Source organism: Macrobrachium nipponense, chromosome 42 (genome assembly GCF_015104395.2).
Source record: "Macrobrachium nipponense isolate FS-2020 chromosome 42, ASM1510439v2, whole genome shotgun sequence".
NCBI lineage: Eukaryota > Metazoa > Arthropoda > Malacostraca > Decapoda > Palaemonidae > Macrobrachium > Macrobrachium nipponense.
Window position 1 is genome coordinate 31,818,242 of NC_061103.1, and position 21,972 is coordinate 31,840,213.

A 21,972-nucleotide genomic window follows, 5' to 3' on the forward strand; every position below is an offset into this window, starting at 1 on the left:
CATGATTTTTAATGTTAGAAAACTCTGGTTGCTTAATTCTCTGGCTGTACGAAAAACTGAAACCATGTGGCTGCAATATCTCACTTGCAATAGCCTACGAGTAGATCCGATGTAAGAGCCCGGACATCCAGGGCATGTGAATTATATACAACATTAGATCTCATGAAGGATTGCAAGCGATCTTTACAGCTGAAAAAAGAAACCTATCCTGCATGGATTATTAGAAATAAGTTTTAACTGAAGACAGGGAATTTCTTGTTCAATGATCTGTGTTAGTCTACGTGTAGAATTTTGTAATCAAACAACCCCAAAAGGGATGGAAGCAAAAGAACAGTTTCTTAGGAACATCAAAGTTGGGCAACGGTGGGTGGAGAAATTTGGTTAAAAGTTTATTGATAACTCTAAGGACTACGTCTTTGGGATAGGAATTTTTCTGAAAAAAACCTAATAAAAATTCTATTTCATTATGGAAAGTTGGCCAGTTAGACGAATATTTTAATGCTCTATGGACAAGAGTATGAATGGTGTTTAATTTGAAGGTTCTTTGGCATGAACTATAATAGTTGTTAGCTAAACCTGTATAGGTCTTTTTTCTATAGACAGCTGTGGTGAATTCAGAATTACTTCTTGTAATATTGATATCGAGAAATGGCAAACTGTCTCTGTTCTCCACCTCCATCGTAAACTGAATATTTGGGTGTTGCTGATTAATATATTCCAGAAACTGTGTGCTTTGCCAAGGGTACTTAAAAAGAGCAAAAGTGTCGTCTACATATCTCCTGTAGTAGGCTGGTTTAAAGGAAGAATCACATTGATTTAAAAATTTTGTTTCTAAGTCACACATAAAAAAATTTGCAAAAATGGGGCCTAGAGGGGATCCCATAGCAACTCCATCGACCTGCGAATAGAGTTGCTGGTTAAAAACAAACATGGAGTCTTGCACAGCAAGTTCCAGAAATTGTTTAAAAATAGCCCTATTAAAACCGTAAAACAGAGTATCATTGCTGATAAAAATCTTGTTTAAAATAATAATACAATTGTTTCATTTAATGGTACATTAGTGAAAAGTGATTCAACATCGTAACTGACCATAAAATAGTCACCATCCTGGTTGATAATTTGTTGTTGAAAGTCGTACCCGTTTTTTAATGTATATTCATAAATACTACATTCAGAGAGTAAACCAGCTAAATACTTAGAGATCGAGAACGATGGGCTATTGTAGGCGGCCATAATAGGTCTGACAGGGGTATTTGGTTTATGTATTTTTGGTAGACCATATAAAATACTAAAGGAAGAACCCGTAACAAAAAGTTTTTGATAGGTAGCATCATCTATAATATCATTTTTTATTTTTCTTAGGAATCTATTAATTCTATCTTCTCGTTTATATATATCCAGAAAGTTAGGATCACCATGGGATTGGAATTGGTAGTGTCAGTTAAAATGTTTTCAATTTTGCCGATATAATCATTCTCATTCTTAGTTTTTTTTCTGAGGGTTGGACGAGTAGGTTCTTTGTTTCTTTTGCTAATCCTTTTCTTATATTATCTTTTGTACAGTTCATTATGTTATAAAATTAATCACATCGTAATAACTATATTTTGCAGACACAGTATACTCCCATACAAACAGCCGAATACCTATAAATTGAAAATTTCCCTATAACTGTAAGTTCTGAAATAATTCATGACCTCGATATCCATGTCTCCGCTGAGCACTTCCCTTAATCGTTTTTGGTCTCTTATGCGCAGATTTTAATCTGCAGTGCTCCAATGACATTTCATTCCATTGAAAGCCTATCTATCTGTCTTTCTCTCTGCATTTGAACGCTATTTTATCATTTTACTCCTCTACCTATCTTTGCCTGCCCCTGCAGTGATCAGCGTTCTGAAATGGAGCTTTCGTTTAGTCATCATAATTTGCATACCTTCTGGTGTATTTTGCTTGCCTTATATTTGAGAGGGCGTTTCTGTGTGTGTGTATATATATATATATATATATATATATATATATATATATATATATATATATATATATATATATACATATATACATACATATATATATATATATATATATATATATATATATATATATATATATAATAATGTATTGCTTTCTTTCCAATGCCGCTGGTTGCATTCTGTCCAAAGAATGTTTTGCTTCTCTTAAGTTAATTAGCTTTGTCTCTTTTCATCGTTAACATTTTCTTAATCTGGGTCCTTTAAGTGCAAAAGATGTATGTGCGGAGATGTTGGGTCTTTTTTTTATTAACATTTCTCAGAAAACAGCCCTGTATCATTCGCTCTTCTCTGAAAGTGCTCTTAGTTCATTTTGTTCATCGCCACTTTACATATCGAAAGCAACTTTTATAAAAGACATTCAATACTGTAATAAACTCCCTTTGGTACTAGTTACGAACCGAGAGAGGTCCGCTCCAAGTTCGATATGAAAATAAACAAAAAGAATTCAACAGCAACAGTTGAAACTGGGGATGCGAATATAGAAAGATACACAAACACAACAAAGGTTTATTTACAAGCTTACTAACAAAGATAGATGCAGAATGGTATCTCCTAATTACATAAAAAAGGTAAAATCTTACACTGCATGAACTGGGGGAACAGTGGCCTAATGTTAATACTTGCTGGCAAGTTTTGCGCGGTCAGAGATCTGTGCTCGAAGCGGTGGCTTCACAAAAGGAGAACTGTAACTTCTGGCATCTACTTGACTCCGTATTGCAGAAAGCAATGTCTACTCTTGATACTTGAAGGACAGGAACTCCTCAAAACCTCTTGTAGAACGTTTCTTCCCTGAAGTCTTGCTCTACGTTGAAATGCCTCTGTCGTCCACTCCCGGACGACTTGACCAGAATCCGACCAAATTCTCGAGCACCTTTTCCTCTCTGATCCTTCGTCTGTTTCTTCACCTCTTATCTCTCTCTGATGATCTTTGATCTCTGCTGCTGGGCTCTCATTGATAATCTGATCTGTGACTCTTACTGATGGTCTCTCTCCTCTCCTACTTCGTCAGTCGTATTTATAAGGCATTCTGGGGGCGGTGCTTACCAGCGAACGTCACAGACTCCTGAGACAATGGGAACAATTTAGAAGAATTTAGACGAAGTATTGCATCAGAAATCGCGGCATTCCTCACGTCACGTAGGCGCCTGTCAAGTTCCACAACACTCCTGCCGATTCTAGAACTATCATGATAACAGGCCCCTTCAACACACGCGCGAAAGCCTCCATGCTGCAGAACTTCTCGAAGAAGCGTTTTCCTTTCCTTTAACTCGTAATTCTTTGCTATGAAGCGCTTACCATGACACGTCCCCCCAAAAAAAAAGAAAAAATGAAATCAACTGATTTTATTTTTTTCTAAAGAGAAACAAGAATTAAACAGCAGGGGAACAATTCTGCATAAAGCTTTAATCCAGTCAAACACGCTCGCTTCTCCACTCACACACTCACTCGTGCAAAAACAGAAAACGGTCATTAGGCTACTCATTCTGAGAAATCTCTAGAGGCTATTAGCTATCACATTATCCTTTCCTCTTACTTTTTCCGTTTTCTGAACTCTGATTAAAACTTTGAAATGTTAAAACACCTCTTGCGTTTTCTCAAAACTAATTTCTCTCAGTAACACTGTCACATAGAACACTGGTGGTGGCCAAGGTATGGGGCGTTCTTTATAATTCTGAAGCAAGTTTACATTCATTGACTTTGCTCTACTCTTACCCATATTAATTCCATAATGTACTTTTCCCCTCTTCTCTAACACTGGAAAAGGACCTTCGAAATTATAAGATAAAGAGGGACTTTCTTTCTGGACTAGTACTAAAACTTTATCTCTTACACACAAACTTCTCTTTTTTGCTCTACGATCATCGTTCCCTTTAGTTTCCCCTTGACTTCTGCTTGCGCTTCCTTTCTCCTCCGCTAGTTGCCAAACATCTTTTATATTACTCTAGATTAGTTGTGCAATCTTCTCTACCCTTACTTACTGACAAAGGTCCGACCATATTGATAAATACATTCTCAAAAGATTCGCCTAAGGAATGTTACACAACGGAACCCTGGGAATTACTCGATTCGGTTTCCCGACAATTTGGCATTCATAACAGCTTAAAAGATACCTCTTTACGTCATTTTTCATTTTAGGCCAAAAGTACGCCCTACTAATACACTTGAAAGGTTTATTTGCTCCTAAATGTCCTTGCTCATCATGTGCTAACTTCAAAAACTAGCTCACGAAGCTTCCTAAGAACCACTAATGGTTCGGTGATTTCCCCTATACTACCTGACTTAGGACGAACATAACAACACAAAACTTCGTCCTTTAAACAAAAAATTTCCTTACACACATCATTGAGATCATCATCCAGCTCACATTAATAAACTCGGGTTAGTGTCTCATCCTCTCTCTGCAACTTGACTAGCTCATCCCTATCCACAAGGTTAGTGCCTCATTCATCACCGTAACTAGTACTAGATACCGGTACATTTACTACGTTACTCTCGACAGCTACACCTTCCCCTTGGCTGTCACTGTCAACATCGATGGAGTCCAGTCTCTCAGCCACACTCATGCCAAGATCAACCTCGCCACCTCTATCACACTCATTTGAATCCATGAACTCACTCTCATTCGAATCCACGAACTCACTCTCGTTCGAATCCACGAACAAATTATGACCGTAGTCTATGTCTGTATCCAAACCTGACCTAGTTACTACCATTTCAGGCACTGGAATATCCCTCACAACAGGATTCACATTCTTGGATAAAGCTAAGTCATTACCGACAATAATGTCAACGCCATCAACGGGCAAACTGTCAACAACTGCAAGTTTCACTTCTCCTGACACTACCTGACTTTCTAAGTTCAACTTCAACAAAGGACAAAGAACGCAAGTGTTAGGAAATCCAATTAACATGACTTTTTCTTCCATGTTGATTTCCGCCCTGTTCGGCACGCTCTCTCTCCTAATCAGTGAGACAGCAGCTCCTGTGTCTCGAAGCAAGACTACTTCTCTCGAAAATACTCCTCCAAGAGAGGAAACTACGCCTTCAGACATAAATTTTCCAAAAAATTTCCTAGTTTCTCTCATCACATCATTCCTACTTGACGAAAGGTTAACTAGAGACACTGGTTTCTTAACGTCCTTCCTTTCTACTGCACAATTTCTCGCTAAATGCCCTTTCCCATTACATCGGAAACAAGTTAATTCTGAGCCACTAGATGCCACTTTACTCTTACAAACCTTAGACGTATGACCAGGTTTTCCGCATGTATAACAGGAATAGTCACTTTTACTCGCTTTGCTATTACTAGGACTGAAACCTTTACCGCTTTGTACTCTACCAGACGAAGGATCATTTCGTTTCTTTCTAACACTCAAATTATGAGTTAGACTATATTCGTCAGCTAACCTAGTTGCTCCTGCAAAAGATACTTCTCACCTATATTCTATATAAAGCTTAATCTCAGGGGATACGTTATCTTTGAAGTTTTCTAACAACACTAAGTTCTTCAAACCATCAAAATCCTCAACTTCAGCAGAAATTAACCAATAAAAAAACTGCCTTTCTAACTTCTTACCGTATTCTACATACGTAATATTTTCATCCTTTCTCAAACTTCTAAATTTCTTACGGTACGCCTCCGGTACTAACCTGTACACGCTAAGAACAGTTTCTTTCACAATATCATAATCATCACATTCCTCCTTAGACATGCAACTGTACACAGTAAGTGCCCTACCACTCAAAACTGACTGTAAATATAAAGTCCATGTTTCTTTAGGAGAACCTACTCCTTCCATTAACTTCTCAAAACACATGAAATATTTCGTTACATCTTCCTCGTCAAACTTTGGTACTAATTTCAGCGCTACACTCATACCTAACCTATCAGCTTCGTTTTCGTTCTGGCCTGACTGACTGTTAAGAGTGCTTTGCCTTAACCAAGCAATTTCCAATTCGTGCATATGCTCTTTCTCTCTTCCTTCCTGCTCATGCATACGCTCTTTCTCTCTTTCTTCCTGCTCATGCATATGCTCTTTCTATCTTTCTTCCTGCTGCATTACCAACATTTCTCTCTCTTGCTTCATTTTAATTACTTCTCTCTCAGCCGCTCTTTCATCTCTCTCATACTTTTCTCTTTCTTTCTTTTCAACATACTCACGGAGATCATTCCCCTCTAGACCCAGAAGCTTACCCGACTCGATAAACTCTTTCACCATCTCACTCATTCTGGTTCTTTCTATATTCTCCTTGTTTCAAACTGTTACAGTGCTGAATAGCCTAAGCAAGGTCGCCAAAAAGTTATGAACCAAGAGAGGTCCGCTCCAAGTTCGATATGAAAATAAACAAAAAGAATTCAACAGCAACAGTTGAAACTGTGGATACGAATATAGAAAGATACACAAACACAACAAAGGTTTATTTACAAGCTTACTTACAAAGATAAATGCAGAATGGTATCTTTTACTTACATAAAAAAGGTAAAATCTTACACTGCATGAACTGGGGGAACAGTGGCCTAATGTTAATACTTGCTGGCAAGTTTTGCGTGGTCAGAGATCTGTGCTCGAAGCGGTGGCTTCACAAAAGGAGAACTGTAACTTCTGGCATCTACTTGACTCCGTATTGCAGAAAACAATGTCTACTCTTGATACTTGAAGGACAGGAATTCCTCAAAACCTCCTGTAGAATGTTTCTTCATTGAAGTCTTGCTTTACGTCAAAATGCCTCAGTCGTCCACTCCCGGACAACTTGACCAGAATCCGACCAAATTCTCGAGCGCCTTTTCCTCTCTGGTCCTTCGTGTGTTTCTTCTCCTCTTATCTCTCTCTGATGATCTTTGATCTCTGCTGCTGGGCTTTCACTGATAATCTGATCTGTGACTCTTACTGATGATCTCTCTCCTCTCCTACTTCGTCAGTCGTATTTATAAGGCATTCTGGGGGCGGGGCTTACCAGCGAACGTCACAGACTCCCGTGACGACGGGAACAATTTAGAAGAATCTAGACGAAGTATTGCATCAGAAATCGCAGCGTTCCTCACGTCACGTAGGCGCCTATCAAGTTCCACAACACTCCTGCCGATTCTAGAACCATCATGAGAACAGGCGCCTTCAACACGCGCGAAAGCCTCCGTGCTGCAGAACTTCTCGAAGATGCGTTTTCCTTTCCTTTAACTCGTAATTCTTTGCCATGAAGCGCTTACCATGACAGTGCTTCAATAGAAAACAGAGATATTATTCTAGTGTGTAAAGTCTAGTCATTTTTCTCAGAAAAGTTAAGTATATTTATAGACCACTGAGCTGATTAACAGCTCTTCTGGGGCTGGCCCGAAGGATTAGATATATTTTACGTGGATAGGAACCAATTGGTTACCTAGCAACGGGACCTACAGTTTATTGTGGAATCCGAACCACATTATATCGAGAAATGAATTTCTATCACCAGAAATAAATTCCTCTGATCCCCCGTTGGCCAAGCCGAGATTCGAACTTCGGACCACCATATTGGTAGTCGAGCGCGAAAACCACTCGTTCAACGGGGATCTCAGGGAGATGCTGTATACACTTCTGGCCTGCAGTCAACTGTTGCTTCTTAGTATGTGGTATATATCTTTTAGTTAAAGTCTCAAGAGAGGTGACGGATACTTTTTACATTAGTTATTAATATACATTGTATTACAGAGTTATATAGAATTCGTTGTTCATTTTGCTGCTGAGGATTTAAGTTGGGTAAGAAAATAGATCAGGGAAACTTAAGTTTGATATTAGTTCAGAAATAGAATACATTGTTTTCTGTATTTTTGTTAGCTTTGTTTTTACTTAAAAAAAATGCTGTTTTCAATTGGAATTTATCAGTGAGAGTTTTTCAGTAATTAATTGTCAGTGTCTCATTTATTTATTATTCCTTTTTAAAATATGTGTCATAAGCAAAACATTCCCACAGGCAAGTCAATGATGAATTACTCGTATAAAAAAGCATTCATACCCCAGTAGAATCCCTTACATCATCAAGTTAGTACAAGACATTTACATTTAAGCCGTAGGTTACGTCACCGCCAGTCACTTGGCTGGTACTTGGTCCGCTGTTGACAACTTGGATGAAGTTTCCCGGACAGATATTTATTTTGTATCTGGCAACATTGAAGGAACTGCTGTCTGCTGCCAGGGAGAGCTTCTTACATAAGCCTTCTTACGGCCTGGAACAATTATTTTCCGGGGATGTAACTGCTCTCGTTACGGTCTCCTCTTCTGTAGACTTCTTTTTTTTTATTTTCAAATTTTAGTTTTCTGTATCCAGCTGTGTCTGTTTGTCCGTCCGCCCTCAGATCTTAAGAACTACCGAGCCTAGAGGGCTGCAAGTTGGTATGTTGATTACCCACCCTCCTATCATCGAACCTACCAAATTGCAACCCTCTAGCCTCAGTAGTTTTTTTAAATTTTATATTTAAGGTTAAAGTTAACCATAATCGTACTTCTGGCTGAGCGATAGGTGCCAACAACATAATCCACCACCAGACGGTGGCTGAGTTTATGGGCCGCGGCTAAAAGTTAGCTTTATGGGCCGTGGCTTACAGTAGGAGGATTTGTAAGTGAAGTATAGATTGAAAAAGTTATCAAGGTTTTTTTTTTTATCTGTTAAATTGCCCAGGAAATGTTTTTTGTTCATAGTTCTGCGGGCATGCTTGGTTTTTTCAGTCGTAAGGTAAAATTGAGGATCGAAAGCGGTAATTTCTAATATTTAGCAACCGAAAGCCAGTTATGATAAAACTCGTGTAGGTCTATATATATATATATATATATATATATATATATATATATATATATATATATATATGTGTGTGTGTATATATATATATATATATATATATATATATATATATATACATATATGTATATATATATATATATATGTATATATATATATATATGTATATTATATATATATATAGTATATATATATATATATATATGTATGTATGTATATATACATATATATATATATATATATATATATATATATATATATATATATATATTTATAAATTTTTTACACACACACACACACACACACACACACACATATATATATATATATATATATATATATATATATATATATATATATATATATATATGCATACAAGTATTTATGTATGTATGTGAACGGAGATTTAAAGCTTCATTCTATGTAGTGCCTTTTAAGACTAATACAATCCTTTTAAGGAGATTACACATTCCACCTATGGCTTAAGAAATGTTCTGCTTTACGGCACCCTCTTAGGTAACCTTATTCTCCTTTTCTTGTTTTTTTTATACCGGAGAGCTAATTACATTAACATCTCGTAGTTCTGAAGTGTGAAGTAGTTCTTTTGTTGTTGTTGTTTTTCTTTTTTTAAGACTATAGAATTTTTTTTCCTTATATTAAAGAAAGGGATATGTTATTTCTGGCTCTTCCTCATTCAATGTAGGTATTAGATGCTTGGGATTAAAGTAAACGTTTAGAAGGAGCAGTTTATTATTTTTCGTTTCTTCATCTTTTCCTCCAGTTATTTTGTTGCGTTATTGTTTTAGTTGTTCTGTTATCACATCTCTTTGGACGATTATGATATTGTGATGTTTAATCTCAGTGTAAAGTTATTCTCACAGTAGCCTGTTGCATCTGTTTGTTGTTATGGAAAATTTGCAATGTCTTTGAGATAAGTTCCTTTGATACAGTGATGACATTTAAATCCGACTGCGCTATGCAATGGTAGCACCGAATGTTAATATCTGCCGCTGGGAGGAATAGAACAGAATTAATTATTCTGTTTCATATCGTAGAGTAGAACAACAATTCTAGATCATTCTGTTTCATGTCGTAGAACTGTCACTGTAAAATTTGTTCTGCAAAACTCACTTTTGGAGTCACGTTAGTTCCTACATATAACTTACGAAGGAATAGGGATTCTGATGCAAAGTCTCTTTGTGATAAAGCTTATTAAGCTTTAGTGTTAAATTTAACACAGTTCGTTGCACGTAATATGTCGCATTTGAGCGAGAATAGTCGTTGCTCTTACGTTTTACCCTTTTAAAATGTTGCATTAGTTGTTGCATTAGTTCCTGAGCTGAGCATTTCAGTATATCTGAATACACAAATTGTTTAAGCGTCTAATCTCTCGGGTACGTTGTTTGAATGTGAGACGGTCATTCCACATTCAGTTATTTAGATTTTAATCCGTTATCTCAGTTTAATTGGTCTAAGACATTTTTTAAGAGTTGGTTTGTGTTTTATGTATATGTTGAATTTACTCGTATTCTTTACACAGGCCGCTATTCTGAAAAGGTTATTTTTTTTATAGAATAAGAAATACCATTCTTTTGTTTTTTCAATTAATTTTAAAACCACTTTAAATTACTTGTTTATTAATATAATAAAGTCTCATTTGCGACTCCTATTCATCTAGATAATTAGATCCATTTACTTTTAGATTTTGTTCTGCTGATTTCCATGATATGTCAAATTAGGGCTTCCTGTAATTCAGTGGAATTATAGGCATTACTGGAGGTTCTTTGCAACGTCCCTTCGGTCTCTAGCTGCAACCCCTTTCATTCCTTTTACTGTACCTCCGTTCATATTTTCATTCTTCCTTCTCGCTATCCACACTCTCCGAGTTTAAATAGATGAAAGCATTCGTTTATACATCCCCCGTAGCGGTGTAGTGCCGTCATTGGCCCTCATGCGGTGCACTGTAGGCATTACTTAAGGTTTTTTGCAGCGTGCTTTCGGCCCCTAACTGCAACCACTTTCGTTCCTTTTACTGTACCTCCTTTCATATTCTCTATCTTACATCTTACTTTCCACCCTCTCCTAACCTTGATTCGTACAACTGCTTTGAAGTTTTCCTCTGGTTACGCCTTTCAAGCCTTTTACTGTCAATTTCCATTTCAGCGCTGAATGACCTCATAGGTCCGAGTGCTTGGCCTTTGGCGTAAAGTCTATATTCAACTCAATTCGTCTAGACATTGATTTGCCTTTCATATGTTTCCCATTGTCCCAGATTCACATGAGTTCCGGAACTTTAGTTATCGGTGGGTTTTTATCTCCCATTCGTAGTAATACGTGGATTTATCATCGCAGGACCCGTCTGTCACGAGGGGTAGAAGGAATGAGTATGGAATAGAATTCCGCTTCCAAATATTCCAGATATTTACCATTATGTCCGCGCTTTCCACTTGAATAATTCCCCTATATTTACCCATCCGTTGCTCATTCACGTTCGCATATCACCCTATTCGTATACATGCATACTCTGAAATCCATATAGAGACCAAAGGGCTTAGCCAAACGTATAGTTATACAGAGACTAAAGGGGTTAGCTAAATGTTTACCCTGGCTTACAGAGAGAGAGAGAGAGAGAGAGAGAGGATATATATATTTCAACCCTGTTTTAACTGACCTTTCCACCTTTTTGAAGTGAAGTAAGCAATTATCATCATGGCAAAACAGTTTTGTGTTTGCGAATGTATGTGTATACGTTTGTGTGTATGTGTGTGTATGTTTGTGAACAGGGACGCATGAATTACACAGAGGGAAGAATGGAATGGACATGCCATTGAGGTTGTCATGGCAACGGGTCAACCAGCACACGGGAATGCCTTCACATAAAGTTGTGCACAGAAAATTCTACGGGATTTGAAATACCTGTCCCTTTTGGCCGTTGAAGATTCTGTTTTGAAGGATCTGTGTTTAGGGTCTGTTTACTTGTTCCAACTTCCTACTCTATATTTCGCAGTCTAGAGATTATTGATTTTTCTCTTAGTACTTATTCCAACTTTCTGTTAATTTCCAACTATAGAGATTATTGATATGTAAGTAGTATTTTAATCTCTCTCTCTCTCTCTCTCTCTCTCTCTCTCTCTCTCTCTCTCTCTCTCTCTCTTCCAACTTTCTGTTAATTTCCAAGTATAGAGATTCTTGATATGTAAGTAGTATTTTAATTCACCCCCTCCCCTCTCTCTCTCTCTCTCTCTCTCTCTCTCATTTGATTCAGAGTAAATAAAGGTTTTTACCATTAATATTACCAACATTCACGACAGTATCATACAAGCATGCGAATATTTGTAGTTGTTCATACATGAATGCTATAATCATTGTTGTAAACGTTGGTGATATTTTTTTTGTATTTATTTGTTTATTTATTTATTTATGTATTTTTTATTCAGCACCACAAAATGACTTCTGCCTTATCCATCCTCCAAGATGGCGTTTAAAGCAATCCGGCCACGTCTTTTGAATTCCTCCTCTTGTTGTAACTTCCGGCTATAAATCCCTCTCTTTCTCTCTGTATCTGGCGCTCACCTTATTTGCCAGACGACCAGATTGATGGGGGAAATATTCATGTATTCGAGGGGTTCCTTCTTTCCTTCTTCCTTCCTTCCTTCCTTCAATGTAGCTCCTTGGGAAGAGGTTTTGGCTGTAGACAGATGTTGGTTTTAACCCGGAACTTCAGCCTGATTTTCAGCCCTTCGTTGGCACGTGAAGTTGTGTGCGTCCTGTTCATCGTGATGTGATGATGTACGTGCTGGTAGAGAGAGAGAGAGAGAGAGAGAGAGAGAGAGAGAGAGAGAGAACAAGCAGAGAAAAGTTTAAATAACCTCGCCTCTCGACGAATCTAACAGTATGATTTTAAGTTTAATTTTTATACGGAGATAGCGAAAGGAAAAACAGAAAGTGGAAATCTAGCTCGGCCTCTGTTAGGAGAGAGAGAGAGAGAGAGAGAGAGAGAGAGAGAGAGAGAGAGAGAGAGAGAGAGAGAGAGAGAGAGAGGACAATCAGTATATTGTAGAGTAGACTCTTGAAGGACGGTATTGTAAATTTAATGCGATTAGAGACTTGGTATTCGTCTTTTGTTAAAGATATGTGTAGCCTATTGGTAGTTTAATGAACTTTTTTATTAGGTCAAAATAAAATTAATTATCTTTTAAGTCAAAAGAAACAAAAGAAAAAAGATGCATGCAATTATCAGAAAAAAGTACACCTCTTAGATGGTAAAATTGTAAGTAGTTTTACAAGCAAATACCAAGTTTACTCTGTCTTACTTTTTTTTTTACGAAATTATAAAACTACTGCGTAACCAAAGAGGCCATGTGTCAAGCAAACCTTCTTGCAGTGGCCTAGACTATGACTGGAAGAGTTACTTTTCTTTTCATACAGTTCCTTCAGAAGATCTCCTGCAGGTTGTTACTGGGCTAAGTGGGCTGTCTTCTGTGGTTGCAGTTGTTCATGAGGAAATGTTCCGGTTTGAACTGGTCAATGTTAGGCAGATAGCAGAATTTCCAATCTCACTTCCTGCCGTGATAAGCTACTTTTGTGGATGTAGTTAAGGACTACGGGTTAGGACTTCCCCAGGGCTTCCTACCCAGGGTCATGGATCTCTATGTCTCCGTAGATATTTCCCCGTCCACTCCGGGCCGAGTCTTGAACAGTTTTACCCAACCTTTTTCTGGTGGCCGCCTGTGTAGTAGTTAGTAGTTACCACTCGTATGCTGCTCTTGGTAACTCTTTCGTAATGGGGGTAAATTTTTTGTGTATATGAGCTGAAGTCATCCTTATGTGAAATGTCGTTTGTAGATTTAATTCTACCTATGTGTGGAATGTATTGTATGAATATGCTGAAGTCGTATTATGTAGATGTGGTATCTTATTGTGAATCAAATGAAGTCCTCCTATATAAGGAATGTCTTTGGTGAATTTGGTGAAGTCCTGTTGTGCAGGAAGTATCCTGTGGTATTCATTGAAGTTATCCTCTGTAGGAAATATTCTGTGGATTTGTTGAAGAATGTCCATGATTGGAGATCGTATTTTGATGTACTTCACTTGAAGAGGTTACGATTTGAAAGCTATATCTAGATTTCAGTAACCTTGTTAGTTGGTATATGTATTAGCTGTAACTGTATTCCAGTTGTTAGTATATATTTTAGCTATAATTATATTTGAGTTGTAATTATATTTCAGTTGTAATTAAATCGCAGTTGTTATAATAAATCGTAGGTATGTTTGACAATGGTGATATGGTTTGCCTGATATAGCAGCTGAAACTGATAATGGGGCCTGGCTGGGATGCAAAAATAAGATTAGTATAGAAACACAGAAACAATATAAGTTACGTTAAAGTAATTTGAGTTTTGTGTGGCTACAATTAAGTATATTTGGAATTAATTAAGCAGTGCTCATTTCATCGAGTTAATTCAATGCGCGAAATACGGATGGTTGTTGGTGTGTCGCATGTGTTGTGAACGATTTAGACTGATGGTAAAGATTGTATTAAAGCATGTTTCCGAAATGTGATCGATCACGTTTCATGAATATATCAAAATTGCATTTTGAGATTTTGTGTGACCTGATGCCATATGGCCTCAGGTTTCATGTTGTGATTTGTTGTCACAAAATTCTGTAATAAATACAAGGTTGTATTTTTCCCCTCCCCACTCCTATTGCGTAATCGCTGTGGATGAGTGACAATCGAACTTGATACACGTTCAAATCTTGAAATAATGTACGAAAATATGTAAATGAATATATATAATATATATATATATATATATATATATATATATATATATATATATATATATATATATTACAAAATCTGACCATTTTTTTTTACTGACCAAATTATGTCATGGTGAGGTAAAAGGCATTTGCATCATTCGTAAAATTACAAAGAAATTGAAGATTTCTAACGCTATCGCGTGCATGTCGAGGATGAATTTTAATCTTGAGCTTGATCACAATTTACTTTTTTTTTATCTGTAATATAGAAAAAAAATGTATTGAAAACACATAGGAAGCGAATCTGTATATTTTACTTCCTTTCTCTTTAATGTTTCCCCAACTAACAGAGGATCTATGTTTTATAACCACCTCTTGATATCCACCATACCCCCTTCATAGCACTTCTCCGAACGGGGTTATTGTTGTCCGTGCATCTCACGTGGTTCACTGTAGGCATTACTTAAAGGTGTTCGCAGTGTACCATCGGCCCCCAGTTACATACACTTTGTAGCTTCTTGCTTTACCTCCATTCTCGCTTCCTTTCCTCACTGTTGCTGACCAACTTCTCAAGCTATTACATTGTAGTGCACCTTCAGATCCCTTTATTTCGTCTACTTTATTATCTGGGTCTCATCCCTTGCTATTATACCACTCCATCTCCCTCGTTTCACAGTCTTAAGCTCTGAATGACAGAAAGTGCCCCAGTGCTCTGCCTGACAGGACTAAATTTCATGACCAATCCCTCCCCAGTAAAAGGAATATGGCTCTCTCGTTCGTTCATTGAAGAGGTATTTTGGTATTTTGGTTGGTAGCGAAATTAGGTGTTATTATGAAAGTAAATAGTTATATCAATTCCATATTATTTCACCGTCCATACCAACAGTAATATGATAACCATTTTGATAGATTTTCTAGAATGTAGACGTTTGTTGTGAAAAGAATTGTTTTGAGAAATTATGTCACAGCTTTCGTTTGATGTTGTGATGTTGATTGACTTTACACTACGTATGGACTTTGACTTTGGAAAGCCAGTGAATGAAGCTGTACGTGATTTAATGTATTATTCTGTCCTGTAGCCTTGTTTTTGTGAGACTCGACCGAGTAATCTAATTTGTAATGGATTCACTACAGTTGAACAAATCTACTTTGTCGCTGGACCTATCAAAGTGACGATCCAAATGATATTTTCGTTTGAATTGAACAATTTTACGATCCCAATGGTATTTTCTTTTTGATATATCAAAGGGACGATCTTAATATTTTCTTTCAAATTTATGAAACTGACAATCCAAACAGTATTTTCTTTTGAATTTGTCAAAGTGACGATCCTAATGGCATTATGTTTAAATTTATCAACGTGACGATGCAAATGATAAATCGTTTTAATTTATCGAAAGTGACGATCCTATTGATATTTTTTTTTTATTTAAGAAATTGATGATCCAAATGGCATTTTCTTTTGAACTGATCAAAGTGACGAACGAAATGGCATTTTCTTTGGAATTCATCATCTTTTGAATTTATCAGAGTGACGATCCAAATAGTATATATATTTTATTTTTATAAAGCTGCCGGAACATTTTCAAATAAATAATGAGCTTAGAGGGGCGGTGGGGTTTGTGGGGGCGGGGGGAGGTGGGGGGGGGGTGTTTAGGGGGAGTGAACTCAGTAATCCCCCTAATGAATTGTAAATAAGCTTCGATGTGCCGTTCAAATAATGGAATTCAAGGTTACTGTTTTGCTGCCCACTTCATTTAAAAAAAAAAGTAAAAAAAAAAAAAAAAAAATTTCTCGGCCATATTTATGCTGGGGCTTATTTGATTTATTGAGTGATTCAGTATATTAGCATATGTATTGGATGGCATAGGAAATAAGCGCACCAGTGAAAAAAATCTTGGCCGATTTTTTTTTTTTTTTTTTTTGAAGTAGCCGTATCGCTGTGTTGTTTTTCTAATAGATAATGTTTTTCATCATTAACACTTTTCTTTGTGTGGTTCCACTTTCCTTTCTATATGTGATTCAGACATACCAGATTCTTGCTTTTGTTTTCCATAACCGTACTTTTTCTATATCTCCTTTTTTCGCTTTCTTTATTCTAAATATATTTCGCTTTTTTTCGGTTCTCATTGATATTATTCTCGAATCCCTTTATCTGTACTATTTATTTAAAAATAAATGCATTTTTTTTTATCATTTTTTCTCAATTAGGGAGCCACGTGTATAAAGTATACTCGTTTTTTCCTAATTAGCATTGGTCGGGGAGCTACTTCAAATAATAGCAAATGTTTAACTGATGATGTTTCTTGGGTCTCATTTCATCAAATGTAAGTGATTTGATATTGTAGTGCAAACATTCTTTAGTAATAGCTAAAGCACTTTCATTCAGTATTCATAACTAATATTACTTCTCTGCACATTTTCTTCTCAATCATATAGTGAAAATGAATAACCTTCTGAAAAAAAAAAAAAAACTACTGGCAGAAAATTTCAAAGGAAAACTATTTATTATTGCGGATATAAGTCATATTTAATTAACTTTTAAAGAATTAATAAACATAAAAGTGCTTTGGATGTCACCGAACGAATGTTGGTCTGTTTTGATGGAATACATTTTAACCATAGTAGATTCACATCAACCGTGCATTTGATGTCTAGGCCAGTCCCTTACGACGCTCCTGATTGGCTGTTAATAAGCCAATCACAGGGCTGGAAACTCTCAGTCTCTCTCGAGAGAGATTAATGTTCCACCTCTCCTGAGGGATACGTTTGAAAGACGTATCCCTCAGGAGAGGTGGAACGTAGATCCTACTCATGTGAACTCTCGAGAGAGACTGAGAGTTTCCAGCCCTGTGACTGGGTGATCAAAAACCAGTCAGGATCGTCGTAAGGGACTGGCCTAGACATCAGATGCATGGTTGATGTGAATCTACTATAGTTGGTAGCCGAGAGAGCGGGTAAGTTAGAAGAAATTAACGTGAGTTTTAGAAAGTAATTGAGTTTTTAAGAGTAAATGAGCTTTGAAGAATGAGTGAGTTATGAAGTATAAGTGACTTTTGAAGAGTAAGTGATTTTTAAAGAATGTCAGTTTTGAAGAATAAGTGAGTTTTGAAGAATAAGTGAGCTTTAAAAGGCTCAGTGGGTTTTCTTTGGCAAAGAAAAATGAGTGATATAATCACTTGTTCTTTGTATGGCATAATTCTCTTAAGTATCTAAGTTTATATCGGTTAATAGGTTATAATAAGTTTCTTTAAATGTCAGTAAACGCAGGCATGTAAATTTAATTTATTCTCTCTCTCTCTCTCTCTCTCTCTCTCTCTCTCTCTCTCTCTCTACGAAGGTATTAAAGATATAATGAACGATTCCTTCACCTTTCTACCCTGAATCGCTTTTTCGTGTTCTATGACAGTCAGTAGCAATAAATATTGGATCACTGAGAGAGAGAGAGAGAGAGAGAAGAGAGAGAGAGAGAGAGAGAGAGAGAGAAGGGGAACATTGTCTCCAGAGAGATACGTGTTAAACACACATATAAAGAAGAATGGGAAAGACTCTCTCTCTCTCTCTCTCTCTCTCTCTCTCTCTCTCTCTTTTCTCACCCCCCGTAACCAAAACCCCACTTCATCATGCTCCATCCAATATGCAGATGGCCTGAATCGATGACTATCGCTACAGGAAAAAGAAGAAGAAGAATAGTAACCGAGGGATCTCTCTCTCTCTCTCTCTCTCTCTCTCTCTCTCTCTCGTTCAGTTCCTTCAATGTCCTCAGTGACGTCCCAGGCTCAGAAGGCATTATACACACACACACACACACACACACACACGTCACTTCGTATCGGATTTCTACCTCCGAAGATTCATTTCAAAAAGCGTCCACACTTGAGAGACCCTGTTTGGCATGAAGCTGATTCTTCTATTTCTTCTTCTTCTTCTTCTTCTTTATTCTAAAGAATCGTGCGTGAAACGGGTAGGGGAATAAAAGGGGGAGGTAAATAATGGGTTGTCCTTTCAGTTCCCTTGTATTGTAATTCGTTTAACCACCTTTCCCCGTTTTATTGATGTTCTGTCGCTACTGGTTCTCCACGAGGGAACGGTTCTATATATATATATATATATATATATATATATATATATATATATATATATATATATATATATTATATATATATATATATTATTATATATATATATATTGTTACGTATATAGGGCCTTGAGAGAAGCTAGATACGTAAACGGAAATAATTGAGGGATTTCAAGAGGGAATTGCTTGAACTTACCGTAAACTGATAGTTATTAATTTCTTTCTTTAGAGGGAAGGTCGCCAGAAAACTCAGCTCGTTACTTTAAAACTATTATTATTTACACAAGGCCCGTGCTGGCCTGGAGAAAAGTTAAATGATATTGGCCCCCACGTTGGGGCTTATAGTCTCATTCAATTCAAGCTGATTTTCATTCACTTGGGTTAATGCACACTTGCGGCAGAGAGACGGCACGTGACTCATGGAATCTGGAAAAGAATCCCAGATTAAACGACATAAAAGAAAAAATGACTTCTTGCTTTGATTAATTAATTCTCTAATACTGGGGAGAAGGAACTTTTAAGGTTTCACTGAAGTATGCAATGACTCCATTGGTCTGGGACGATCACACAAGGGGAAGCATGCGGCCATGAGGCCGTGAGAGGGAACAAAGGGATGAATTCCTTTTGTTGCTGGAAATTGAATTGGGAGAATGAGGATCACAATGATAATAGGTTGGGAGAGACTGGCAATTTGCTGTTCCACAAGACGTACCTGGATGTCGTGTTCAGTGTGGCACCTTTGAAGAAAATGTGGCTCTTTGTAGGAAAGTATGGGGGCCCCTTTGTCTGAGGCCTGGGTCATCGGCGCGCCACTCACGCCCTGGGTAGGCCTAACTTTGGGAGGCTGGCAATTTGACCTCTGTCCGAGATCACGTCTCGCAGCCGACTGAGACAGAATTCAGTTGGGTTGCTTGGGGGTTGGAGGTCAGCTTAACCCCCCACGATCAAAGGCAAATCCTGGAAAACAAGCATACAGCCAGCAGAGGGGTCACAGGGAAAGAGAGCTTAAGGTATAGGTCTAAGAAGTACCAATCTGCCTACACCCTTCCCTTTTGAGATACGTCCCTACAGCTGATAAAAGACTCTTTTCCCCCAACTGGGGAACTTCCTATCTCTAGCTGGCGGGTTTTGGGTTTCCCGCGGTTACTAAAAATCAGCTGATATTCTAAAGAAATGGCTGCCGTTTTCCAAATCGAATTAATTAATTAATTGCGGGGTAGACGAACGATCTATAAGTGTCACAGCTCCCCCTGTTTAAGAAGGCATTCACCCTCCCTTTCGGGTGTGAAGGTCTTGGCTTAAATAAAATTGATCGTCTCGACTTACCCGTTCTCCTACTCCAACTTGAAGTTTTTTGAGCAGCGATACAGCTAAAAAAAAAAAAAACTACAGCTAACTACAGTGGCCTACCCTAACTTATAGGCAAAGATGCTAAGTGTACTAACTTAATTTAGTGATGTAGTCTAGCCTAATTAATAACTACGGGTTGTCTTGTGACGACAGTCTACTCTACCCCTAGATAAGGTTACTTGAAAATTCTACTTGCTACTAACCTAATGCCCTGGTACTAAATCATTAGCCTAACCTACTCAATACAGTTAAATGAAGACGCAATCATTCCAGAGTGTGGTACGCACAGCAGTAGTTCAGCGACGGAACGTGTTAAAATACATAATGAGAGGTAATGATGCGTGGGGATGATGAGTGGTTTAATTTACCGGAGGAGGGAATAATTGCAATGAGGTAATTATATTTAAGTGAGGGTAGTATTACAATGGCTAGGGGTTAGAGGGTTAGTGCTACTGGCAGAGATCAGGCTGGCTACCTTCTCTGGGTAGGTGCCAGGATCATTCTGCAAATGAATGCGACACTGTACCTCGGGCACAGGTGTCAAGGAGAAGCATGTGGCTCTTTGTGTTAGTTTGTTAATGATTGGTTACGTCCCTTCTTCTTCTTATTCCTCCAGGACCTGGCTATACCAGTCCTAGGAGTAGACGGAGGCACCGACTCTGGGGAAAGGCCAGAAACGCCGGCAGGAGCAGAGGCAGTGGTAGCCTGAGGGATTGCAGGAGAACACCCTACTTCGGTCTCTGCAGCAACCGTCGTAGAGGTGGAACCTACTGCAGGGGAGGCCCTCACTCCAGCTGCTGCGACAAACCGTCGTGAGGGGAAAACTCCAGGCTGACTCCTGGTCGGGCAGTTCCTGGTTTTCCAGAGGAGGTACAAAGGTAAGGTCTGCCGGGAGGTTCATCCTCGGGCGACAGAGGTAAGGATGAAGAAGAAGGAACTAGTGATTGGCCATGGGCTGTGGTAAGCTCCATGCCTGTTGGAGGATCTCCTGTAGGAGGATCCTTGATAAGGTTAGGCGCCGGCGCTAGCTCGGGGCCAGGCGCAGAGGTCAAGTTCGGTGGTGGCTCTACGTCCAGGCTGGACGGAGCTTGGCACTGCTCAGTGCTGCCAAGTGGCACTGGCAGAGAGTTGAGGTCGACTGGACCTGTGACGGGTACCGGAGGTGCAATACCTCTCAGCGTGCCCTTGGAAATGGGAGACAGAGGCTCCTGTCTCTTGTTGAAGGCTAAGCCTTGTGGAAAATGGACATTGTCCGCTGCTGGTAGTCGGCTAGGGCACCTAGGCCAATTCGTGGAGTGCCCTATTACGTTGCAGGTTTTGCAACGGAACTGTGAATGGTCAATCTCCCTCCTTGGTAGCGGGGGAGACTGTTGGTGGACGTACTTCCTGGAGGAAGGTAAGTAGAACTTCGATGACTCCTTGCTTTGGAGTGATTCGTTGTGGGTTAGGACCCCTAGGCTTTTTGGAATGCGAGGGAGACTTCATGTCTTGCCCTAGGAGGAGGTCGTAACCTCCTGGGAATGTAGCTCTGCAACTGCAAGGGTACAAAAATTCTGGAAAAATGAGGTCTGGTGACCCTCAATTGGACGGTCGGAAGGATCAGTTTAATGTGATTGATACCTTCAATGGTGATCAATCGACGTCTATCAACGTTAGCCCCTCGGGGGATTCGGTCTTCCCGTATCAGGGAGATTTTTGAGCGCCAGAGTCGTCGTAGGCTCTGCGTGGCTTGGCTGATAATGGCTTTGGAGGGGTGCGACGGTTATAGGGCCCTTAGCTGGGGGTCCTAGAGAAGAAGGATTGGTGACGGCCATTGCGATGGCAGGAATATTAAAATTTGCGCACCCTCCATAGTTGGCAGACATGTGACCCTTGCGGCCACAGTCTCGGCAGAACGTGTTCCAGAACCTCTTCCGTGGCACTGGATGATAAGACCGAGATGGCCCCACAGGTTGCGAATCTGTGGAGTCACAAGGCTGGCA